This window comes from Bacillus rossius, chromosome 1 (genome assembly GCF_032445375.1).
Source record: "Bacillus rossius redtenbacheri isolate Brsri chromosome 1, Brsri_v3, whole genome shotgun sequence".
Taxonomy (NCBI): domain Eukaryota; kingdom Metazoa; phylum Arthropoda; class Insecta; order Phasmatodea; family Bacillidae; genus Bacillus; species Bacillus rossius.
In genome coordinates this window covers 195,354,357-195,382,058 of record NC_086330.1, presented here as the reverse complement: position 1 = coordinate 195,382,058, position 27,702 = coordinate 195,354,357, and the positions used below count along the sequence as shown (strand labels likewise).

General features: G+C 33.1%; 1 protein-coding gene across 1 annotated transcript in view; it reads left to right on the top strand.

Annotated features, from left to right (window-relative positions):
- LOC134527201 (serum response factor-binding protein 1-like) overlaps positions 1 to 27,702 on the top strand; it is a 57,720-nt gene that overhangs the window by 9,663 nt on the left and 20,355 nt on the right. Inside the window, exon 2 of the mRNA XM_063359657.1 lies at positions 13,575 to 13,655. The gene's annotated coding sequence lies outside the window, so the exon portion shown is untranslated. The remainder of the gene's footprint in view (positions 1 to 13,574; positions 13,656 to 27,702) is intronic.

Here is a 27,702-nt window from a genome sequence, read left to right as displayed (position 1 = left end):
GTGTTTTTAATAAAAAGATATATCAGCTCTATACATAAAGTTAGGTTTTTTACCTGAAAAAAATAAATGCATTTAATATGCCATTTACTTGTGGTTCCTTCTTTTCCATTGCCGTTTTGTCAGTACTGTACGGCATATACGATAAATTTTAAAATTGTATTGTTAAGTAAACATTGTATTTAATAAAAAGACATATCAGCTCTATACCTACAGTTAGGTTTTTTTCCTGAAAAAAATAAATGCATCTAATATGCCATTTACTTGTGGTTCCTTCTTTTCCATGGCCGTTTTGTCAGTACTGTACGGCATATACCATAAATTATAAAAATTTATTGTTAAGTAAACATTGTTTTTAATAAAAAGACATATCAGCTCTATACCTACAGTTAGGTTTTTTACCTGAAAAAAATAAATGCATCTAATATGCCATTTACTTGTGGTTCCTTCTTTTCCATGGCCGTTTTGTCAGTACTGTACGGCATAAACCATAAATTTTAAAATTTTATTGTGTAGTTAACAGAGTATTAAATAAAAAGAAATATCAGCTCTATACCTACAGTTAGGTTTACTACCTGAAAAACATAAATGTGTCAAATAAGGTAATGATTTTGTTTCCTTCTATTCAATTGCCGTTTTGTCAGTACTGTACGGCATATTTCATAAATTTTAAAATTGTATTGTTTAGTAAACATTGTATTTAATAAAAAGACATATCAGCTCTATACCTACAGTTAGGTTTTTTACCTGAAAAAAATTATTGCATCTAATATGCCATTTACTTGTGGTTCCTTCTTTTCCATGGCCGTTTTGTCCGTACTGTACGGCATATACCATAAATTTTAAAATTTTATTGTTCAGTTAACATTGTATTTAATATAAAGACATATCAGCTCTATACCTACAGTTAGGTTTTTTACCTGAAAAAAATTAATGCATCTAATATGCCATTTACTTGTGGTTCGTTCTTTTCCATGGCTGTTTTGTCAGTACTGTACGGCATATACCATAAATTTTAAAATTTTATTGTGTAGTTAACAGTGTATTTAATAAAAAGATATATCAGCTCTATACATACAGTTAGGTTTTTTACCTGAAAAAAATAAATGCATTTAATATGCCATTTACTTGTGGTTCCTTCTTTTCCATGGCCGTTTTGTCAGTACTGTACGGCATATACCATAAATTTTAAAATTGTATTGTTAAGTAAACATTGTATTTAATAAAAAGACATATCAGCTCTATACCTACAGTTAGGTTTTTTTCCTGAAAAAAATAAATGCATCTAATATGCCATTTACTTGTGGTTCCTTCTTTTCCATGGCCGTTTTGTCAGTACTGTACGGAATATACCATAAATTTTAAAAATTTATTGTTAAGTAAACATTGTTTTTAATAAAAAGACATATCAGCTCTATACCTACAGTTAGGTTTTTTACCTGAAAAAAATAAATGCATCTAATATGCCATTTACTTGTGGTTCCTTCTTTTCCATGGCCGTTTTGTCAGTACTGTACGGCATAAACCATAAATTTTAAAATTTTATTGTGTAGTTAACAGAGTATTAAATAAAAAGAAATATCAGCTCTATACCTACAGTTAGGTTTACTACCTGAAAAACATAAATGTGTCAAATAAGGTAATGATTTTGTTTCCTTCTATTCAATTGCCGTTTTGTCAGTACTGTACGGCATATTTCATAAATTTTAAAATTGTATTGTTTAGTAAACATTGTATTTAATAAAAAGACATATCAGCTCTATACCTACAGTTAGGTTTTTTACCTGAAAAAAATTAATGCATCTAATATGCCATTTACTTGTGGTTCCTTCTTTTCCATGGCCGTTTTGTCCGTACTGTACGGCATATACCATAAATTTTAAAATTTTATTGTTCAGTTAACATTGTATTTAATATAAAGACATATCAGCTCTATACCTACAGTTAGGTTTTTTACCTGAAAAAAATTAATGCATCTAATATGCCATTTACTTGTGGTTCGTTCTTTTCCATGGCTGTTTTGTCAGTACTGTACGGCATATACCATAAATTTTAAAATTTTATTGTGTAGTTAACAGTGTATTTAATAAAAAGATATATCAGCTCTATACATACAGTTAGGTTTTTTACCTGAAAAAAATAAATGCATTTAATATGCCATTGTGGTTCCTTCTTTTCCATGGCCGTTTTGTCAGTACTGTACGGCATATACCATAAATTTTAAAATTGTATTGTTAAGTAAACATTGTATTTAATAAAAAGACATATCAGCTCTATACCTACAGTTAGGTTTTTTTCCTGAAAAAAATAAATGCATCTAATATGCCATTTACTTGTGGTTCCTTCTTTTCCATGGCCGTTTTGTCAGTACTGTACGGCATATACCATAAATTTTAAAAATTTATTGTTAAGTAAACATTGTATTTAATAAAAATACATATCAGCTCTATACCTACAGTTAGGTTTTTTACCTGAAAAAAATAAATGCATCTAATATGCCATTTACTTGTGGTTCCTTATTTTCCATGGCCGTTTTGTCAGTACTGTACGGCATAAACCATAAATTTTAAAATTTTATTGCGTAGTTAACAGAGTATTAAATAAAAAGAAATATCAGCTCTATACCTACAGTTAGGTTTACTACCTGAAAAACATAAATGTGTCAAATAAGGTAATGATTTTGTTTCCTTCTATTCAATTGCCGTTTTGTCAGTACTGTACGGCATATTTCATAAATTTTAAAATTGTATTGTTAAGTAAACATTGTATTTAATAAAAAGACATATCAGCTCTATACCTACAGTTAGGTTTTTTACCTGAAAAAAATTAATGCATCTAATATGCCATTTACTTGTGGTTCCTTCTTTTCCATGGCCGTTTTGTCAGTACTGTACGGCATATACCATAAATTTTAAAATTTTATTGTGTTGGTAACAGTGTATTTAATAAAAAGACATATCAGCTCTATTCCTACAGTTAGGTTTACTACCTGAAAAACATAAATGTGTCAAATAAGGTAATGGTTTTGTTTCCTTATATTCAATTGCCGTTTTTTTCAGTACTGTACGGCATATACCATAAATTTTAAAATGTTTGTGTAGTTAACAGTGTATTTAATAAAAAGACATATCAGCTTTATACCTACAGTTAGGTTTTTTACCTGAAAAAATAAATGCATCTAATATGTCATTTACTTGTGGTTCCTTCTTTTCCATGGCCGTTTTGTCAGTACTGTACGGCATATACCACAAATTTTAAAATTTATTTGTGTAGTTCACAGTGTATTTAATAAAAAGACATATCAGCTTTATACCTACAGTTAGGTTTTTTACCTGAAAAAAATAAATGCATCTAATATGTCATTTACTTGTGGTTCCTTCTTTTCCATGGCCGTTTTGTCAGTACTGTACGGCATATACCATAAATTTTAAAATTTATTTGTGTAGTTTACAGTGTAATTAATAAAAAGACATATCAGCTCTATACCTACAGTTAGGTTTTTTACCTGAAAAAAATAAATGCATCTAATATGCCATTTACTTGTGGTTCCTTCTTTTCCATGGCCGTTTTGTCCGTACTGTACGGCATATACCATAAATTTTAAAATTTTATTTTGTAGTTAAAAGTGTATTTAATAAAAAGACATATCAGCTCTATACCTACAGTTAGGTTTTTTACCTGAAAAAAATAAATGCATCTAATATGCCATTTACTTGTGGTTCCTTCTTTTCCATGGCCGTTTTGTCCGTACTGTACGGCATATACCATAAATTTTAAAATTTTATTGTTCAGTTAACATTGTATTTAATAAAAAGACATATCAGCTCTATACCTACAGTTAGGTTTTTTACCTGAAAAAAATTAATGTATCTATAATGCCATTTACTTGTGGTTCGTTCTTTTCCATGGCTGTTTTGTCAGTACTGTACGGCATATACCATAAATTTTAAAATTTTATTGTGTAGTTAACAGTGTATTTAATAAAAAGATATATCAGCTCTATACATACAGTTAGGTTTTTTACCTGAAAAAAATAAATGCATTTAATATGCCATTTACTTGTGGTTCCTTCTTTTCCATGGCCGTTTTGTCAGTACTGTACGGCATATACCATAAATTTTAAAATTGTATTGTTAAGTAAACATTGTATTTAATAAAAAGACATATCAGCTTTATACCTACAGTTAGGTTTTTTTCCTGAAAAAAATAAATGCATCTAATATGCCATTTACTTGTGGTTCCTTCTTTTCCATGGCCGTTTTGTCAGTACTGTACGGCATTTACCATAAATTTTAAAAATTTATTGTTAAGTAAACATTGTATTTAATAAAAAGACATATCAGCTCTATACCTACAGTAAGGTTTTTTACCTGAAAAAAATAAATGCATCTAATATGCCATTTACTTGTGGTTCCTTTTTTTCCATGGCCGTTTTGTCAGTACTGTACGGCATAAACCATAAATTTTAAAATTTTATTGTGTATTTAACAGAGTATTAAATAAAAAGAAATATCAGCTCTATACCTACAGTTAGGTTTACTACCTGAAAAACATAAATGTGTCAAATAAGGTAATGATTTTGTTTCCTTCTATTCAATTGCCGTTTTGTCAGTACTGTACGGCATATACCATAAATTTTAAAATTGTATTGTTAAGTAAACACTGTATTTAATAAAAAGACATATTAGCTCTATACCTACAGTTAGGTTTTTTTCCTGAAAAAAATAAATGCATCTAATATGCCATTTACTTGTGGTTCCTTCTTTTCCATGGCCGTTTTGTCAGTACTGTATGGCATATACCATAAATTTTAAAATTTATTTGTGTAGTTAACAGTGTATTTAATAAAAAGATATATCAGCTCTATACCTACAGTTAGGTTTTTTACCTGAAAAAAATTAATGCATCTAATATGCCATTTACTTGTGGTTCGTTCTTTTCCATGGCTGTTTTGTCAGTACTTTACGGCATATACCATAAATTTTAAAATTTTATTGTGTAGATAACAGTGTTTTTAATAAAAAGATATATCAGCTCTATACATACAGTTAGGTTTTTTACCTGAAAAAAATAAATGCATTTAATATGCCATTTACTTGTGGTTCCTTCTTTTCCATGGCCGTTTTGTCAGTACTGTACGGCATATACCATAAATTTTAAAATTGTATTGTTAAGTAAACATTGTATTTAATAAAAAGACATATCAGCTCTATACCTACAGTTAGGTTTTTTTCCTGAAAAAAATAAATGCATCTAATATGCCATTTACTTGTGGTTCCTTCTTTTCCATGGCCGTTTTGTCAGTACTGTACGGCATATACCATAAATTTTAAAAATTTATTGTTAAGTAAACATTGTATTTAATAAAAAGACATATCAGCTCTATACCTACAGTTAGGTTTTTTACCTGAAAAAAATAAATGCATCTAATATGCCATTTACTTGTGGTTCCTTCTTTTCCATGGCCGTTTTGTCAGTACTGTACGGCATAAACCATAAATTTTAAAATTTTATTGTGTAGTTAACAGAGTATTAAATAAAAAGAAATATCAGCTCTATACCTACAGTTAGGTTTACTACCTGAAAAACATAAATGTGTCAAATAAGGTAATGATTTTGTTTCCTTCTATTCAATTGCCGTTTTGTCAGTACTGTACGGCATATTTCATAAATTTTAAAATTGTATTGTTAATTAAACATTGTATTTAATAAAAAGACATATCAGCTCTATACCTACAGTTAGGTTTTTTACCTGAAAAAAATTAATGCATCTAATATGCCATTTACTTGTGGTTCCTTCTTTTCCATGGCCGTTTTGTCAGTACTGTACGGCATATACAATAAATTTTAAAATTTTATTGTGTTTTTAACAGTGTATTTAATAAAAAGACATATCAGCTCTATTCCTACAGTTAGGTTTACTACCTGAAAAACATAAATGTGTCAAATAAGGTAATGGTTTTGTTTCCTTATATTCAATTGCCGTTTTTTTCAGTACTGTACGGCATATACCATAAATTTTAAAATTTTATTGTTAAGTAAACATTGTATTTAATAAAAAGACATATCAGCTCTATACCTACAGTTAGGTTTTTTACCTGAAAAAAATAAATGCATCTAATATGCCATTTACTTGTGGTTCCTTCTTTTCCATGGCCGTTTTGTCAGTACTGTACGGCATATACCATAAATTTTAAAATTTTATTGTGTAGTTAACAGAGTATTAAATAAAAAGAAATATCAGCTCTATACCTACAGTTAGGTTTACTACCTGAAAAACATAAATGTGTCTAATAAGGTAATGGTTTTGTTTCCTTCTATTCAATTGCCGTTTTGTCAGTACTGTACGGCATATACCATAAATTTTAAAATGTATTTGTGTAGTTTACAGTGTATTTAATAAAAAGACATATCAGCTCTATACCTACAGTTAGGTTTTTTACCTGAAAAAAATAAATGCATCAAATATGCCATTTACTTGTGGTTCCTTCTTTTCCATGGCCGTTTTGTCCGTACTGTACGGCATATACCATAAATTTTAAAATTTTATTTTGTAGTTAAAAGTGTATTTAATAAAAAGACATATCAGCTCTATACCTACAGTTAGGTTTTTTACCTGAAAAAAATAAATGCATCTAATATGCCATTTACTTGTGGTTCCTTCTTTTCCATGGCCGTTTTGTCAGTACTGTACGGCATATACCATAAATTTTAAAAATTTTTTGGGTAGTTAACAGAGTATTAAATAAAAAGAAATATCAGCTCTATACCTACAGTTAGGTTTACTACCTGAAAAACATAAATGTGTCAAATAAGGTAATGGTTTTGTTTCCTTCTATTCAATTGCCGTTTCGTCAGTACTGTACGGCATATACCATAAATTTTAAAATTGTATTGTTAAGTAAACATTGTATTTAATAAAAAGACATATCAGCTCTATACCTACAGTTAGGTTTTTTAACTGAAAAAAATTAATGCATCTAATATGCCATTTACTTGTGGTTCCTTCTTTTCCATGGCCGTTTTGTCAGTACTGTACGGCATATACCATACATTTTAAAATTTTATTGTGTAGTTTTAAAGTGTATTTAATAAAAAGACATATCAGCTCTATACCTACCGTTAGGTTTTTTACCTGATAATAATAAATGCATCTAATATGCCATTTACTAGTGGTTCCTTTTTTTCCATGGCCGTTTTGTCAGTACTGTAGGCATATACCATAAATTTTTAATTTTTAATGTGGAGTTAACATTGTATTTAATAAAAAGATATATCCGCTCTATACCTACAGTAAGGGTTTCTACCTTAAAAAAATAAATGCATCAAATAAGGTTTTGCTTGTGTTTTCTTATATTCCATGGCCGTTTTGGCAGTACTGTACGTCATATACCATAAATTTTAAAATTTTATTGTTCGGTAAACATTGTATTTAATAAAAAGATATATCAGCTCTATACCTACAGTTAGGTTTACTACCTGAAAAAAATAAAAGCTTAAAATAAGGTAATGCTTGTGTTTTCTTCTATTCCATGGCCGTTTTGGCAGTACTGTACGGCATACCCATAAATTTTAATATTTTATTGTTTAGTTGATACTGTATTTAATAAAAAGCCATGTCAGCTCTATACTCACAGTTACGTTTTATACCTGGGAAAAAAATGCATCTAATGTGCTAATACTTGTGTTTCCTTCTATTCAATGGCCGTTTTGCTAGTACTGTACGGCATATACCATAAATTTTAAAATTTGATTGTGTAGTAATCAATTTGTTTAATAAAAAGACATATCGGCTCTATACCTTCAGTTAGGTTTACTACCTGAAATAAATACAAGTTTCAGTAAGGAAATACCTGTTTCTTTTTATTTCATGGCAGATTTCAGTGCTGTACGCCACCAGAATCGTATTTTAAAATTCATTGTATAGAAGACACTCTATTCAAGAAAAGGTCATGTCAGCTTTATAGCTTTATTTTTCATTTTATTATTGAAAAATATTACTTTTTTTTAACATGCTTATTATTGTGTGCCTATTCTATACAGTGTACATTTTGGCATTAAAAAATATTCTTTGTTTAGTAAAGGACAGATCAGCAAGGCTGTGCCATACTTATTTGTGCAGTGCTGTGTGTTGTTTCTTTAGCGTTGCATTTAAGTGAGTTGTGAAGTTCTATACTTTTGTTATGTGCTTGAAAGTCTAATGCTTTATTTGTTTCGATTTATTTGTACAGTAGCGTACATGTATTTCTTTTTATGTTGCACTTTGCATATGTAGTGCTGTACAATTTTTTTCTTTCAGGTTGCATTTTGTATGGGTAGTATCTTGAATACAGCTAACTTCAACACAGTGTTGCACTTTATTTTTGTAGTGCTGTACTAGAATTTTATTTCATGTGTGTAGTGCTGTAATTTTTTCATGTGTTGCATTTAGTAGGGGTAGAGCTGTACTCCATTATATCTCTATAATTTTTTTGACCTTTACTGTACAGGATAGTTTATGCTTTACATTCATGTTTTTCCTTTCATGTTGGGTAGTGCTGTACTCTGTTAAATCTTGAACATAGCTAACTTCAGCCCAGTGTTGCATTTTATATGTGTAGTGATGTTATAGATTATTATTTTATGTGTGTAGTGCTGTGCTTTTTTCCTGTGTTGCATTTAGTATGGGTAGTGCTGTACATTCATGTTTTTCCTTTCATGTTGCATTTTCTTAGGATATTATTGTACTTCATTACAACTAAAATATAGCTAACTTAATCGCAGTGTTGCACTTTATATGTTCTGTAATATACTTGCATTTCCTTTCGTGTTGCTTTTCGTATGTGAAGTGTTGTACAGTTTGTTGCATTTTTTATGGGTAGTGAAGCACTTTATGCACATTTTATGTGTAGTGCTGTACAAAAAGTGTTGCATTTTGTATGTGTAGTACTGTACCATTGCACAATTTATATTATTTCCGTGTTGCACATTTCATGTGTAGTGCTGTACAAAAAGTGTTGCATTTTGTATGTGTAGTACTGTACCATTGCACTATATATTTTATTACTATGTTGCACATTTTATGTGTAGTGCTGTACAAAAAGTGTTGCATTTTGTATGTGTAGTACTGTAACATTTCACAATTTTTTTATTTACATGTTGCACATTTTATGTGTAGTGCTGTACACAAGAACGTGTTGTATTTTGTATCTTCAGTGCTGTACCGCTTGGCTCCGCCCACATCTCAGGGTGGGGGAAAGGAGGGAAGGAAAATAAAGCTAGAATAAAGCCAACTTCAGCCTAGTTCTGGTTTGATTCCGTACAGTGTTGTACAATGTCCCAATATTTTTATTTCATCCTGCGCGAATTTCCATTTGGCAGGATTAATGTTTACTTAAAACTCGTATGTTGAATATATCCTGCAAATTTTGTAGGTGTTCATCGAACGTGTCCCCCATTGCAAAAATATTGTCCGCATATGCTATCACGGAGTGCCATCTCATTGGTTCTAATAAAATATCAATAAACTCTTTGTAATAACTGGTGAGTTCGAAAGCCCCATTAGCATCCTGTTATAGTGGTTAAGCCCTATTTTGTCAATAGTGAAGGCTTACTTATTTTCCTTCCGTACAGGTATGGTATAAAATCCTGAAAATAGGTCTAGCGATGTGATGTGTCGTGAATTTTGTAATGCCTGAAGTATATTGTCTGTTCGTGATGTAGGTTACGACATTTTGTTGACCAATTTATTTAGAAGGTGAAAATCTGTGAGAAAGCGTATTCCGCCGCTTTTCTTTTGTATCACAAATGGTGGTGCTGCGTAAGCACTGTCCGACCGCTCAATAATTCCAACTGCCTCCATTTGCTGCACCTGTGTTACTAACGCATCTCTAACTTTTGGTGCAATTCTATATGGTCTTGTGTGGATTGGTTTGCCTGTTATTAAATCAATTTTTATTTGATAATGTTTTGTTTCTGTTATATCTTGAATTTTGTATGCAAAGTGATCTTCATTTTCTTTTATGATCTGCCTTAACTTCACTTGTTCCTGCTGCGATAGCTTTTTATTGATACCTTCGTATGGTGACTTCGCTTGTTCTACCTGAATTTCTTCTGCTCTACGAATGCATTTTTTGATCGAACCCACATATGTTTGTGGGTCTTCATTTACCATCTGTATTTGAATCAGTTTCTGGGATTTTGCTGTTTCCATTACAATTATTCCTTCCTTCATAAATGGTACCATGTTGTACTGCTTAAGAAAGTCACAAGGATTATATCTAAACTTAGGTTTTTGATTACTAGAAATGTATGTGTTTATGAATGTCCTTGTATAATAAATGTTAATTTAACCTGGTGTGTGGGGGTCGGAAGTGATTCTGTAGCTCCTACGAGTGTAATGTTTTCTTTCAATGGTTCCATTATTTGGCTCGTGACTATAGTGGGTGTGATGCAACTACGCGTACTACCGGTGTCCATCAGTGCAATCCTAGTTGCGTCTCTTAGTTTGACAACAACCTTAGGCATTCTTCGTGTTTCATTTTGTTGTTCCCGTATATGGCCAGCTGATTTTCTCCCCTTCTCGCTACGACCTTGTTCTTCTGACTTGTTACCTCCCCTCTTGCTGTGGTTCGCGTTCTGAGGTGCGCCGTGTCTGATGTTGCTGTGTCATCGGGTTCGCTGCGGCCTTTCCTATGCACGCCGTGCTCTCTCCGTTTCGACGTCAGGTGTTTGTTTTGTAAGCCAAGCTTACGTTGGAATTCCTTGAACCTTTGCGACACATTTGTATGCCACTAGAAATCTTCAGTGGGAAATAATGGGTTTTGATTAAATGATTACCTGTGTAAAAACACATTGCACATGTATCCTGGGATTCGCGGTGTCTTTTTATATGTACACTCAGTGCTGGTTTCTCGTTCTTTGATGAAATCGTTCTGCCATCTTGTTATGACTCTTGGGTTTTTTCTTGCTCAATATTTTCCATTTGAGCTTGCCCATTAATTTATTGGTTTTTCTTGTATTCTGGAATTATTCCTGTTTCTCGTACATAGTTTTGCTTCTTATTTAACGTTAGGGTTCTTGAAAATGTTATTTCACTTACAGGCTCTTCATGTGCCATTCTTTTGGGCGTCTGTTTCATCATTACTTTATATTGATTACTATACAGGGAAATACATTTATTGTCAGGCGTAGCATTTTACCTGCTAATTTGAGCATAGCTACTTTTTGTTTGCGATCAATTTCCGTTAGTTTGCTTTTGCTTTGGGAGTGTGGAAATCGCTCTTTTCACTCCCTGCCATGCTCGTTTTTTGAGTGGTGTTCGTATGACCTGTCGTTATTTGTGTATTTACTATTTCCCCAATTTCTATCTCCATTCTCACTTCTATAACCTCTATTTATACTCCTCCATTGTCTGTCTTTGTATCGTCTTCGTCCATCAAACGTCTTCTTGTTTGTCTCTTCCTTTCTCCTTTCAGTTCTTCGTGTATTTTGCGCTTTTTTTCATAATTCGCACGCTTCTCTTTTCTGGGACTCTCGCTATCGTATCGCCTCCGCGACTGCCTGTAATGCGTCTGTTGCGTATTGTCTCGAGTGTGCTGACACTGTGCGCAACTGTTATTATGAGAGACTGGGGCGGTTAGCTTCTGAATACCGACCTACCTGTACTGAATGTTCTACCTCTGACTCTTTCCTCTGCGGGCCTCTGCTTTGGCATGCTTATGTTTTTACGTGTGTGTCTCACTGTGTGTTCCGTTTCAGACTGACTTTGTCGATTTTTAGATTACGTAGTTCTTCTTTCAGATGATTTATTTATTTTTCTGAGAACTCCGTAGTATGAGCTGTGTTCGATATTGGCTTTGTATTTGCTATTTCCCACTTCTGTTTTTTCTCAAACATGCCTTCATGTCGTCTAATGTACGAATGTCTTGCAAGATCAGTTTGTCTACAACAGATGGTAATAATGAATTCCACAAAATATCTCAAATTTATTCTTCCTTCATGTTCACCTTATAGTGTCCTTCATGATCACCTTATAGCAGTTTGCAAGATATCCAAGATTTTGTACATGCAGAATACTGCTCTTGTCGGTCTGTTGTCTTCGTGAGAACAGTTCTTGTCTACATTTGTTATTTTTGTCTGGCGACGTAAACAAAGTTTTCAATCTTTCCACCGTCTGTTGCCATGTCCTGTTTGGCTCCTGTTCTGCCTGCAAGTTTTCATACGCCCTCTTGGTTTTACCCCGTAAGTATAGGCCTAACCGCTGCTGTCGGTCCTGGTCTGTTCATTCGTTTATTTTGCCAATTGTGTCATAGTTGTGAAGAAACTCTTCTATATCTTCGAACATGGTGCCCTTGAATGTATCTATAGGTATCTGTGACTAGAAATACCTTGACTGGTTGTTGTGCCGTATGTGTGTGTCTAAGTGTGTGCTCCTCGTGTTTTCTGCGTTTGTATCGTTGTTCTCTCCAAATGAATTTCCTGAACCTACCTCAGTAAGAACGTCATCATACTGTGTGTTGAGTTCTCTGTCACTCGCCTGTGCTGGGTCTAATCCCTGAGAAACAAGTTTACCGAGGAATGCTCACGTAATATGTCTTCCGGTATTATCCAACCGTTGTAACACCTCTGGATTAGTGGTAACAATCTGCTGTGCCCGTGAAACTAATGAATTAAAATCCTGTGTTCCATTTGAGTCTGTGTCCTGACTCCGCCCTAACTGCGAGGCTTGCTGACAGTGTCTCATATAAACACTTGGCTGCACTTTCAAATGCCGTAGTCGTGCGTTATCTACAGAATTTTTTTTTTCAAAACTGTAACCCGACTACGGGAAAAGCACCAAAAGGTAAGAAACAAGTTAGGTGTTGATTACTATTATAGTCTTATCAAGTAAGATCAATCTTTTATAATTAAAATCTTCTATCAATTTGATATAACATTAAAATTTAATTTACCATTTTTGTATAACAAACTAAAATGTATGCTTGTGTATAAAAAAAGCTTGCTTTTTGTAGTTGACAACATACGACTACGGCATTTGATTTGAACTATAATGTTATTAATGTGGAAGTGAGAGTGGATTTCAATAGAACTAAATAAATAGGAATATCTAACATATAAAATTACTTGTTTTACTCAATAAGATGATGATAATATGATGATTTCAAACAGCACCTACCTTTTTTCTTACCTTTTAGTGTTTTTTTCCGTAGTCGAGTTACAGTTTTTTAAACTTTTGTTTATTAATTTTGTGTCAGAGATTTATAATTTGTCTTGCCCTACATGTTTCATGTTTCTATTGACGTATGTAAGGAACAGTGATAATTGAACTCAAGATGATATGCTGTGTGAATATAATAATAATAATAATAATAATAATAATAATAATATCAGCACACATAACTGGTATGGCAATAAAATCATGTGCCTTATGACAGAAGTGTGCAGAAGTAATAGCAGCATATTTCAAACAGCATTTGCATCTTTTCTTGTTCTTTAGTTGGTAAATAATTATTGTGAATATGATGGCAATGCAATTTTGTACAAATATAATTGAAGATATTAATGCAATTTCTGATTTAAAGCAATCTTTTTTGCAGGGTTTCAAAGATGATGATATAACAAAATTTGCTTTGCTTGGACAAGGACTATATTTAAAGCATGCACGCAAGACAGAATGTGTAAGTACATATGTGCTACATTATAGCATATAACATAAATAACTTATGAAATGAAAAAAAAAAATTCACAATGCTTGTGTTTAGTGCTCTGTATGACTAGAAAAAAAGATAAATATTTAAGTAATCTTGAACACAAAAACAAAAGTTATGTTGTTTGCTTAGGGTTTAAGGGGTTTGTGTACCTGCAACTTTTTTTTGCAATTATTAAAATGTACAATACGTAACATCATTATTAGCTTATAGTTCAAAGGCCATTGTTTTTTTACAGTAACTGGCAACAGTCAGACCAATCTTTCAGTGTGAAATATATTTTGCTTTACAATGTATTCAGGATAAGGTGGTATTTTGTTTTGCTCATTCAGCATTGGTTATTTCCCTATGCACTTGTGTCCACACACTAAAGTGAAGCCAATAAAATATACATACACCATGTCACACACATAGTTTACAGTTTTGTTGATTTTTTTTACTAACTTTAGTGAAATGTCAACTTGAGAAGTGATGTGGCCTAACTAACAGATTTAATTCTTTGAAAATTTGTGACATTCCAGGTGGCCTGGCAAAACAACCCAGAAAAATAACAAGACACTTTAAAACTTACTGTTGTAGGTAGTTACTTAAAGATTGTTTTTAAGTTATGTCTTTTAATCAAAGTTAGTTATTTGGTAAAGTTTTTATTTTGAAATTAAAAGTGTTTTCAAACTTTCTTTGTTTATTACTTTCTTAAAAAAAAAAACACAACTTGATCTTACACACAGTACCAACCACAGTTCAGTTCTCTGATTAAAGTTCGTTAATTGGAAAAGTTTCTTGTTTCTCAAATAATTTTTTTACTTATCTGGTTTCTTGTCAGAACTTAGAGTTCTTTTGTTGATGAGTTGTTGACGACACAACCACACGTGGCAACCATCGAGCAACAACTTCCTTGCACCACACATTTAACTTTCTTTACAAAGTTAGGAACAAAGGGAGGCATCTCGTAGGTCAACTGACCAATTACAACACAGTGTTCTGTACCTGACCATTTAGGGAAATTCTGATTACAAATTTAATTCCACGAAATCTGGAAGGGCACATCACACTACCGCTTGGCTCGCCCTGATTGGCTGGCGAGGCAGCACCCAGCGAAAGTTCCAGTCTATTTCTGCGCAATCATGCGTCCATGTGCTGGGTTTTTCCAGTGCGCTAACTTGATGCGTGAAAAATAACTTGCTGGCGACAGTTTGTGGCGTAGGTCTTCCTTTCTTTTCCAATCTTCTAAGTTGTTCTAGAACGTCAATCTTACTGTCCATAGTTTGCTTTAAAATTGTAGAAACTTAATTAATAGAAATATTAATTTTAACTGACTAAACAAATTAGAGTGAAAGAATAATAAAAAATATTACATTCAACTTTATGTGAAACCTAACCTGAACAAATAATATTTATTTTAGCACAATCAAAATACTTGAAATGCCTATGCATGGTAAAATAAACATGAGTATAAATTAACTATGCACAAAAATATCATCCAAATTAGTTAAAATATTATCATAGGGCAGGAGAATGCTATGTCACAAATTACAAAATTTAGGCTGTGTTCAGTTATTATTTTGTATCAATCTAACATGATTTTTTTTAGTGTGTTCTATTTTTATTATTATTGATAGCTCAAGAAATTCAATCCAGCCAACTAAGATGCTACTATGTGACAATTAAATATGAGGGTATAACAACAAAAAAATAGCACCTCAGTCAAGTCATGATCTGAAGTGAAATGTTCCAAGAGTTAAGAAAATTAGTCCCGCATGGGTTTATTAGACTCAACATGAATCAATCAAAAATACTTAAAAATATGTTTGTTATGTCTGTTTTATAGTTTTTAAAAACAATTATTTTTGTTCAATGCTTTTAAATCATGAGATGGATTACTTTTCATTATTAAAATTAAAAATCAGCCCTAATAAGGGGCAAATGTGCCTGAATACTAGTAATTCAACACATGGCTGATTGCCAGATATTTCATAAAATAATTTTCTCAGGTTTAACCTCAGCAGGGGTCGAAAATGGTCACTTAACTCACTTACAGTCACTTATTTTGCATCAATAACTTTTTTGTCACTTTTTTTTAAACAGTCACTTAATTTACTTTTTTTCGATATTGGTGCCCAAAATTTGCATTTCCGTTTATGAAAGTGACATTAATTAAAAGGCTTGAATTTGTGTTTTTGACCGTAATCAAGGTATTTGAAGTTTGCTATAACACGGATTGTGTTGAGATAGTTGTTTACATGCGTAAAAGCGTAAACAACAACTGAAGTCGAACTATCCATTAATCGATTCGCCCTACGTATCGATCTGCTGACGTGATGGCAGATAACCTAAGTTCGCGCCAGTGTGTTCTGTAGTTAGTCTGATTATGGTATTAAGTTAGTTTTGTCCTTAGGGATCTTGGCTAGCGATATGACTTGTGTCATGCTATACTATTATTTGAGATAAACAAGTAACCGGGAAATACAATCGTAGTGTTTTGATGTTTTCTTGTGTGGTGAAGATGGGGAAGTATTGTTTTCGTAGCGAGTGGCTAGAGAGGCGCGATGATAATGGATATATCATTAACGAGTGGGCAAAAAACGTAACGATACTGATGTTTTTTGTGCAGTTTGTTGTGTCACAATCAAAATATCAACCAAAGGGTATCAAGCACTATCTCAGCATGCTACTTGTGAGCGACATAAGTGAATGTCGGAATAAGTTGGCTCCTAGTCAGCTAAAATTCATGGTCGTTCGACCTTCATGTTCAGCTTTCACATAAAGTGAAGTGTCCTCAGAAAACCATGTTAAATGTCTTTACAGTGTACGAGATCGTGCAACAAGTGCAGAACTGAAATGGGTAATGAAATGTATTATTTCAAATTATTCAGCATCATCTTGTGGAGGAATAGCTGACGTTTTTAAAAGTATGTTTGGTGAGGGTGTGCCTGAGGACTTCAGCCTGAGCAGCACTAAATTTAGGTATCTACTAACAGATGCATTAAGCCCATATTTTTGCAATGTTATTTTGAAAGACATTGATGGTGCATACTATTCAGTATGCTACGACGAAACAACAAACCACACAGGTAGAAAGGAACTGCAAATTGCTATCAGGTACTGGTCTAAAACGAAGCTACAAGTTATCACTCACCATCTTGAAACCTTTTTTATTGGATCAGCTACAGGCGAAATACTAGTTGAGAAAATTAATTCTGCACTAGACAATGCTGAGTTACCTCGTCAGAAGATATTAATGTTAGGGAGTGATAATAGTGCTGAGAACAAATTGAAGAGTTTGCAAAGTGAAGAGCAGCAAAAAAGAAAGACTGCAGATGTACTTTTTTAGGAGGCAATTAAGAGATTAAAGAGGGCTGTAGAAAAGAAAGATATGCAGGAAATTGGATTGGCCCAGGCCATGTTGGAAGGTGTTAACAGAGTCAGAAAAGAAGCTGCAGAGAAGAAGCTTGAGGTTGATACTGTACAACACTCAGTGGAGAAAAGGAAATCTAAAATTATTTCTGACTATTTTTCAAAATACTCAAAAAATTAGATGTTTTGTGTTGATGGAGTGTTCTGACATAAGTTTGCTGATGTTCTAATGTTCTTAAATTGGACTAGTAACAGTTTTGTAGTAGGCCTATGGTGTCTTCTTAATTTTTATAATTCTTAGTTCATTTTATAAGACAATATAAAAATGTTAATCTTGACAGAATTTTCATGGAAACCACTTTTAAGTCACAGTTTACACAGTTGACTTCTCTTTCACCATCTTAGGTATGTGAATAATTTGTTTCTTTTAATTTTGTGCTACTGGTGCATAATTTGTAACTTGTGTGTTTTTAAATAGTTAATAGAATAACTGTCAGTATTTTATTAGATCCATATGTAACCTAACATTTTATTTTACTACAATCAGAATTTTTTGTAACATTTATTTCAGTTATATTTCAGGTCACCTTTTTAGTCACTTATTTTCCTGGAGATCACTTTTTTCTCACTTTTTCTATCACAAAGGTCACTTTTCTCACTTTTTTCCAGTGAATAAAGCACTTTGAGGCCTGCCTCAGAAAGTTTTCTCCTTTCAGGCTTGACCACTAGATTAGGTTTGTTTGTCGAACCTAAAGCTGATATAGCTTACTTACACCAAGGTGGTTCTGCTCTTTAAACAGTCAGATACAAGCAGTACTATTAAATAAAAAATGTAGTAGCCCAAAATGTCCAGTGTGCACACTCCTCCTTTTTGTGTGTATATATTACTAGTATGTTATATAAGCTCCACTTAGATATTTATATACATCTTCATCGGGTTACTGAGAGGTTACCTTGTAAATAATAAACATAGTGCATTGAACTGAATTATAAATGAATTTATGTTCTGTTCATCAGAAAAACAAAGATGACAGCTTAGATATTTCTCCACTTTAATATCTAGCATGGGAATATATGTTATTAAGTGTATAAAAACAGGCACTGACATATAAATGAATATTTGAACTTTGATTAGCCTTTCATAAAATACATATAACATTCCCCTAATCCATAATAGTAAGTCTCTTGATAATAAATTGTAGTTAAGACAGGCACAGATCAATAGAAAATGTCTTAAGAAATTAATTAAACACAAATTCATCTGTTGCACTCAATTTACAACATACATCGTATTTACAGTGAAACGTGCAAATTATCACAAAACATATTCTTAAGTTTGTTTGGTTTCGTTTATGTCCGGCTAGTTAGTTCAGTCAGAGAAAACAATCTCCGTAACTTAGGACCTCTGAGGTCACGAGTGTTCTGACTTTCTGTATTTTATAAATTCTAATTAAATATTTCTCTTTTAAAGTAATATTGCTGCTCAGTTACACATGTAAGCAGCCTTGCTTCAAAAATTCTTGAACACCAATATAATTACATTTGTAAAACTTTTTAAAGCTTTGGCATCAGTTACATTCACAACTATGAGTAATAACATGGTTGCAGTTACAGACTTACTGCATGTTTTTATTCTCTCCACTGGTATTCCTACTTACAATTCCACAAGGAGTTGCCTTAATTAATTTACCTAGCCATTATAGATAAAAGTATTTATCCGCCCTTGTGCGACGGATGCTGCAAATTTGCTAATCTAAAACACTGATTAGTTGCAGGCATAAAACTTTTACATTATCTTTTCGAATATCATTACTTAAACACTTAAAAGTTCTTAATTTAAGCTTATTGAACTTACAACATTGTTTCAAATGATGTTCTCTCATTGGGTGGCTGATACGCTGATAAATATTTAACAGGAGTAGGAGACCAGAACTCAACATAAATATTAAACTGCAAATATCTCAAAAATTATCAATTTTAAAATACAATTAATTGACATTACAATATTCTGTACTGAAGGGTGCAGTGTTGGGATAACAACATATATCATTATTTCCTCTTAGAGGGGTCTAAACAATTGAATTGTTGCTGAAGATGTATATGCATAGAGTCTGTAGTGTCATAGACATGTATATAATCTAGAATATAACAATGATATAAGAAACATTATATAAATAATAGTTAGCTGTCAGTATTTATTTAAACAAAAACAGTTTGTATGAGACGATTGTGTTATTTTGGCACACTAGTGAGGTAATTTTAGTATCAACATCATACCTTTCCTTTCTGATTTTGTGATAGATTTTAAGGGTATGTTTTCAACAAGACAGTCACCAGGTTTTCTGTTGGATGTTAGTGAGGAGGATGGCTCATGAAAACTGCTCGTGGTCTAACTTTTGTGATATAGCAACTGCCAAAGTAATTTTGTGAAATTGAAATTCTGTGAGAATGTGTTACAATGCTTGATTTAAATTTATTTAATGATGAGTAATGTTTGCTATTAATGTGGTAAGCTTTGTCCAAGCCCAGTTTGGTGTCATTCAACTTGTCCGTTCAACGTAAATTAACTAAACACTAGAAAATTTAAACAAACATTTGTGGGAATATTTAAGTTGAATATCCTACAGGTTTGGTGTGATGTTTTTTAAATTACAGATGCACAAACGTACTAAAGCCGTACTAATACTGTGTTCAGCCACACAGACAATCAGATTATTATGTCTCCTTAATTTCCTTGAAAAGTTTTTTTTAAATTATTATTGCTTAAGCATCCTTTAATATCCTTAAATTTTACAATATATAAAAATTTATAATAAACAAGGTAAAAATAATTTTTTTTTTGATAAATATATGAGGGGGTTAGAATGAAAGTGAAGTAAGTCACAATTGCTAAGTTTTCCAGAATAAATTGTTTTGCGTAGGAGCTTGTAAAAAAGTAGAATTATTTTTAAACCATTCAAATTATTAATCATATTGTTAAAAATACATTTAAATTTAATATTCTGAACCTAACAGACATTAATTTTATGTTTATAAGCAGAAATTACTCTTTCATTTCTTTTATTGTTTTGACTTACGCTACTGTCACTCCTAACAATCTTGTTTTGGATGTCAGTTGAAAACATCTTAAATGCCATACTAGTATAAAATAATGTCAACATAACACATGAAAAACACATTTAAAATACAAACAAAACATTTTTAATAACCATCCTGTTTAGCTATCGTTCTTGATAATCTTTTTATACAAACTCGATGTTTTGAAAGCAGTCTTGTTTTGTATGTCATTATGAAAAATATTATTTATTTAAAAAATAAATTGTCAGCAAAACACATGAAGAACACAATAAAAATACAAACAAATAGAGTTTTATAGCCACTTGTTGAGCTATCATTCTTGATCATCTTCTGATAGTGTCTCCATGTGATTTCCCATCTGTGACGAATTGATGTTTTGAAATACCTGTTATACACTGGAGGTATGTATTTCAAAAAATAAAGCATATCACGTTTCTTGAGGTGGTTAATAACCCTTGGCTCACTATAGAGTTTGTCTTAAGTGACTGATTGTAGCATCCTTGGACGACCACTCTTTAAAGGTTTCACGTTGATTTCTGAGAACTCAAATGCCTCTTGAAGTGTGTACTTGTACTGAATGGAAAATGGCTTTGTATTCTCATACCTCAGCCACTGGATTTTTAACCAATTTACAGGTTCACCATTTACACTTTTTTTCCGCTTTGTGACTCACCGCTCAAGGGACTCTGTAGACAGAAAATCGTCTACTTGCATCTATACTACCGAAAATTTGTTTGTCCTTTTTGTGCTCAGGAATGTAAATTGTTGCTGTTTTTGCCTGTTTTTATCTGTTTTTCTACGAGTCCAAAATCAGCATCATTTGGCAAGAAAGAGTGTCCTGATACCATAAACTTACGGTCAATAATAGACACTGCTGTGTCTTCTTCTTGGGTGATTTTCATTAAAGATAAAGCCACCTTCAAGTTACGATTCTGTCCCTTACAAGCATCACTAAAAAGTATAATGTGTGATTTATTTGCAGCAGTAGTTTTAATAAAACATCTAAGGTAGCTTGCTATCTCCTGTGAACCACGAGAGGCAATAGATTCATCCCAGACATGCATTGTAGCTTCTCCAGTCCCTACATTATGTATTCCCAAGTTGTATACATACATATTCCGCCTGTAGTAAGCTTCAGAAACAGAAAGTTTTGGGAACGGTAATGCTTTTTGAAGATCAAAGGTAAGTGTACAGATACTAGAATCAATTTTAGACTTCTCTGCATCCCCGTGTAAAGCAGATCGAGCTTTCTCTGCTCTTCTTAGATGGAGTTCATGATTCACCTGTAACACATTTATCTTTTGTGGGTCATCTTCAACACTCAACGATTGTTGATACTTGTCGCATGTCATAAATGTATCTTTTCGTGGTTTGTGGAAATGTAAGTTAAATTCAGTACTGAACACGTGCCTGTAGTAATGTTCTTTTACTGGTTCAAAATCTTGTTCCCTACAAAAGTTTGTATACAGTTCATACATTTTTCTGATATTCAGCTTGGGATTCAGAAATCTATTTGGATTGTCCTTCCGGGTGTAGTGGCCAGGATATGCTGGGAACCTCTTGATTTGGTCCATGACAATCTGTTTCCGATGATCTGATATCTTGTACACTGGGGGGGACATGTTTTCCTCTCTGATCTTCTCCTGGAGATTTGTCATTCTTTATCTTCTGTATTGCTCGTAACACTCTCCCATCTGATATGCCAAAAGTGTTGACAAAGAACTTCTTGCACACAGCAGAGGTGCTATAATTGTTTTGGAAGTGATATACATGTGAACAACCCCTAGGTTTCCTACTTCCATCTTGTGGTCTAATTTGTTTTATTTGTACTCGATGGACTAACCCACATAAAAAAGAATTTTGTTTGCCAAAATCACCCATCTTCCAAAAGTTTTCAAACATTCTCCTCCTTTCCTCTTCACTAAAGGTCTCAACACATCTTTTCCTACAATGGCAGTCAACATTGATAAACTTCTTACCTTCAACATTAGTACTGTTTTTTATTCGTGTACACCTGGCCTGAATTTCTCAACATTTTAGCAGCAGCTTGCTTCCACATAGGTACTGGGTTTCCTTTCACGCTTTCTGCTTCTGGTCTTCTCCAAAAATGTCTGAAAAAAGGAAGACTTTTATAGGATTTGTTTATTTATTCGGAAAATAATACCACAATAATAATGTGTTTATATACAAGACAAAATAAACAGTATCTGCTACAAAAAGAGAGAAAATAGTGTGGAGAATTCAAAATTTTACTGAAATATTTTGTACCTATAGAGTGGAATGGATAGTGTTTAACAGCCCTTCATTAGGTAGGTCTCTTAAAAATCTTTTCTGTTAACATAACTCTAGCCCAGGTAACACTGTTAAATGTTTATGTTGAAAACCGCCCTCAGTTTAACTTCAATTTGAATAGTGTTTTACGAATTCTAGTATCATAATGTACCCACCTGAAGTCAATTCGTAAAGAATTTGTCTTTCTAACTAACCTAAATTTTGCATTGTTGCTGCATGATTATCTTCGCTTCGTACATCAGCAGTTGAGCAAAATCCCGCATCAGCAACTGAGGTATTTCCTACATCTTCTATTACATTCTGGACATACTCTGCAATGTCAGTCTTTTCAGAGTCATCTGTGGTTAGAAATAGATTTTTGTGCCTTAATATTACACATTATTATATAGCAGATACACATATTCTATAGGTTCATAAAATGACTTATATTAGTTTTGTTTACATTATTCGGTAAAACATTTCATTACAAACCTGCAGAAGAATCTGGAAGATACTAGTCTTTATCATTGTCATACATATCTTCATCACTGCTTTCACTGCACTCCATTTTCAAAACTAAACACAATATAAACAACGCCTTGCAAGTTGGTAACAATATTGCCAACACAGATGTGCTTATTTCCTCTATGGGCTGCCTGCTTCTCCAAGAGGTTTAGTGTGAGCATAGAGTAAGTCAGACTTACGTCATTGTTGCTCTGAACAGATCAAAGCTCATGTTCAGCAGTAAAACAAGTGCTGCTATCTGTTGAGTAATAAATGGAGCTCTGACTTACCTCACTTTATAATTAAAAGAAGTACATGAAAAATTAAGTGAAAGTCCAATAAACTCATTATATTGAAATTAGTGACTTCACTTTCATTCTAACCCCCTCATATATCTGAAGTAGTTAAAAACCATAAAGGGCTCATTAAAACCCCTTAATTTTGATGTATGTGAAAGGTGTGAACCATGCATAGTTCCAGAGGGGCCTCTGGAGCCCAGCCACGGGACTAGTTAGTTCATTGCCAGATCCTCAATGATGCGTTCTCCAGCATATGGCTATAATTAATTCAAATTTTTCCTTTGGGTCGAGATTTCCCCATAAAAAATTTGCATATTATCACCACAAACATCAGAGGTCTTGAATCAAAGTTCCAGTTGATCTGCCAGCTATATAATGAGCAATTTCATGCAATATTTTGAAACTTTAATATCTCTGAGAACCCTTTAAACTTAATTTATTAACATTTTTTAATCTAACAGTTTTACATTCATTGTAGAAGCCAAAGAGAATTGGTAATGGTAACAAGGTTGAGCCTTTATCAAAGTAATTTCAGTAATAAATAATTTTCTTTAGTAATTTTACTGAATTGAATCATTGGAATTTTATGTTTTCTTTGCACAAATCTTGCAAATAAGTAATTTTTTTTAATAATTCATCACCCTAATTATTCATTTTTAACTAATTTTTATAATTTTTTAGCTAAGGGGAATTGTGCATGTTTGTGTCTCCTGCTTGTACACATTAGTTAAACACACTGACTTATATTAATTACACATCATACGCTAACTATTCATTATTATATCTGTTTGCTGTATAACTTCTAACATGATATAGACAGTAAACATTCTTCATTTATCATTTCACTCAGTTGTTTTTACACATGATATTCACAGAAAGTGTTCTGCTCAACTGTAAGTTCTCTTGAGCATAACTAACACAACACTTTACACCTGTAATAGACGGACTACAGCTTGCTAAATTAATTTCCTAGGTGCAGCAATACAGGCAATACGGCAGTCTCACAGTCCATCCTATACTACTGCAACACACTCTTCAACTCGGATGAGTCCTGAGGGTACTCACTCCTGCGGCCTTCAAACTCACCACTTTCAGATTCCTAGCACACTAGTGGCTGACCCACGTCTTTCACTTGTTTGCTGACCCAACACACTTGTTGCTGATTCAAGAATGTACTTGCTGGTGGCTTAGCCAACAAACACTCTGTCCAGCTCAGTCCGTGGCTCACTCTAGTTTTTTTTACACAGCAGCTCACTCCAATCGTACCGCTCCTCTGCATCCTCTACAGTCCCAACAGTTCTTAGTGCTCAAGTCCATGGCTCTCCCCAGCGAACCATGATATAAGCCAGGAATTTTATATATTTGCAAATAACCAAATCTTAATATATTTATATATATAATTAATGGTCTTAATAATTTATAATTAATAATAAACTGATTATGAATGTTGATTGGTGTTTAAGCCTGGGAAACAGTAGGTACTTCGTCTCCATGACAACATTGCGTGCTCGAGATTCGGGAAACCATTGGTGCTATTCGTTTTTTCTTCGGTACATTACAAAGCATTGTATTAAGTTTTTGTCAAAATTAATTAATTTTCATTTTATTTCATTTATTATAACTGTAAATAAGAGATTTGGTCTCATTTCCCCCCCCATTAATACAACCGTGCGAAGCCGGGTTGGGCAGCTAGTACAAATATACAAATGAAACATTTAAAAAAAAAGGAACCTTACAATGTGGTAATTTACTATATGTACTTGGACACACAGTGTGTTGATATGTTGAACCAGTCTTTAAAAAAGTTATAATGCTGTGAAAACTAATATAAACTCATTCAATATGGTCAAAAGATGTGCCATTAATTTAATTAGCTTGTTCAAAAAAACAGTGGGACAAAAAACAAAAGTTTCAAGTACAGTTATGTGTGAGAAGTGCTTTGGTAGTTCTTAGTTTTGAAAAAGTACATTTCTCATTTAACTAATAATCATCTTCTTAAATAACACTTTTCATTCTTCTGTATGATACCACAGTTGATATAATAAGATTTATGAGGTTTTTTCTTGTGACCATAATAATAATAATAATAATATTGCAAATAAATTGAAGTTGCTATGGTGATATGAAATGAAAGCGTCAGTTTTGGACCAAATTGAAACCGCTGCCTGAAAATCTGTGCAATTGTTTTCATCATACCCCAGCTGTCTAACAGCTAGACCATATTTTGAATGAAAATGGCCTCACCACATGTGACTGATTCAGGTATGCTGTCAATGGTTTCAATGTTGTACAATTTTCCAGTGTATAATTCAGTAGGTGTTAACTACATGCACATTTGTTTAAAAATTATACTCCAAAAGGCATATGGTTGTTTAAAATGATAGAATGTTATGTTGTTTCTGTGAATAATGTGGATGTTTCTCACTCTAGAATTAATGCAATTAAATGCCATGAAAAAATAAAAACATGGAGAGGTTTCTTAATGTTCACAAACAGACAAGCAGCCAGCAAAAGCTCTCTTTTTGTACAAGGGTACCTGCAGCAATCAAAGTTATGATTCATCTTAGCCTGTACCTAACCCAATTCACAGCATACAGCTTAATAGTACTATCCCAAGAGAGACATATCAAGACTCAGGCCCAACTTGCAAATGCTCGTTTAATTTTCCGAGCTCATAGCCAAGCAACCTGTGAACCTAACCAAGTCTGTAAAAATCAGGTACAGGTACAGGTAAAAATCACACCCCAGATATAATTTCCTCAATATTATAAGCAAGTTAAACATGGTATATGTGTTAACTTCATATTATATGTGCCTAACCACTTTACAACTCAACAAATTCAAAAAAAGGTTAAACACACCAGCCAACATCTCTATAAATAATTATGTATAAAATATGTCCCTGTTTAACAGACCTGTAGTTCAAAAAAATATATCTTGAAAGTGTATTATTATGACCCCTTTTATTCTGTCTCCAAATCCATAAGATCTCATTAAAATAACTTGTATCCAAAAAAATATTACAACTCATATATTACTAGCTTGTACTGTCTGGCAGAAACTTAGTCTCACTTAGATAGGTGTTTCACACTTAACCAAGCCATAAAAAGTATATTACTTGTATAATTTACTCAAAAATCAGCCACAGCTTGCTGTTGTCCTAATCACAAAATATCACTCAATGCCAGTCTTTTGGGCTTAGAAGTAAAATTTAATACCACAGAAACAATATGGCTTCCGTGTTTTACACCGAAAGGCAGTTTAAAAACTCAAGCAGTCATAAAAACACAATTTAATGTAATCAAAACTTTGTTTGCCAGTGCAGCTGCCACCAAAATAATTGATTCAGAATACAGTGCCTTGTGTAGGCCGCAACACCCATCATGATTACAGAAAGGGAGGAATTACTTACATTGGATAAAGCAGCCCAAGGAAAAGCATAGCCCATATAACCTCTTCTCTCATGCTAGCTATGTCGAAAAACATACCTAACAGCCACGCCCCTCACAGCTCGAAGTCGTGTGCTTGGATTTCATTAATATAACTCTTCATCCTCGTATCCCTCTATCAGCTTGCCACAAAATGGTATGCTTTCGCATACAGAAGAAAAAAACTGCAGATAACAAATTTTGCACAAATTCACAATGCCAGAAACAGCCACTATTGTAATTGAAATTGCGCCACACTTTTCCCACCTGGGAAACACTACGTTCACTCCAATACACGAGCAGCAAACTCCTCAACTTCAATCGTCAAACATGAAGTCTTCATCGTAGGCGGCTTACATTTAGTTATTTTTTCACTGAAATTGCAATCTTCAATTTTATCAGGTCACCACACGACTGGCCTTCATGGCCACCTCCAAGCTTATATTTCTACAACACAGTGCATTCGCTTGGCGACAATGGGAACTGCTAAAACGTCCACACTTCCGCCCAGTGCTGCCAACCTCCGGCCAAGCAGTACTTCTCGCCCGGACGTCCAGCAACAGGGGCTCCTAGCACCAACTCACCGAACCACTCCAGGATAAGTTATACAGCCCCGCACACGCGTGCAAAAGCAATCTAATGACCGAGACGCAACCAGGTGATGAAGCTACATTCGTCATACTGTAACTGTGGACTCAAATCAGAAGACATGGCAGGAGACTGAACACCATCTAGACATCACATGAGCAAAACTGGCAACCTTATTAAAGTGTATTATGCTAAGTCTAAAACTTTATATTTTTCTGAACCTTTCAAGATCCCACACATCTATATTCATTAAATACTTATTTTACAATAACACTTTAGAATCCCAGCAATCATTTAGTTGACTATATATATCTGCAAGTGTTGTCTTTATCGAGAATCAAGGCTCAATGCCAGGTTTTTTCTCCTTCACTACTTTTTTCCTCTATTGTTTACCACTACTTTTTCACTTTATGCTACTTCTGACCACTGTGTTTACTTCCTCACCCTCTGCTTTAGATGTGAACAGATAACTTACAACTGCTGAAGGTTTTCTGT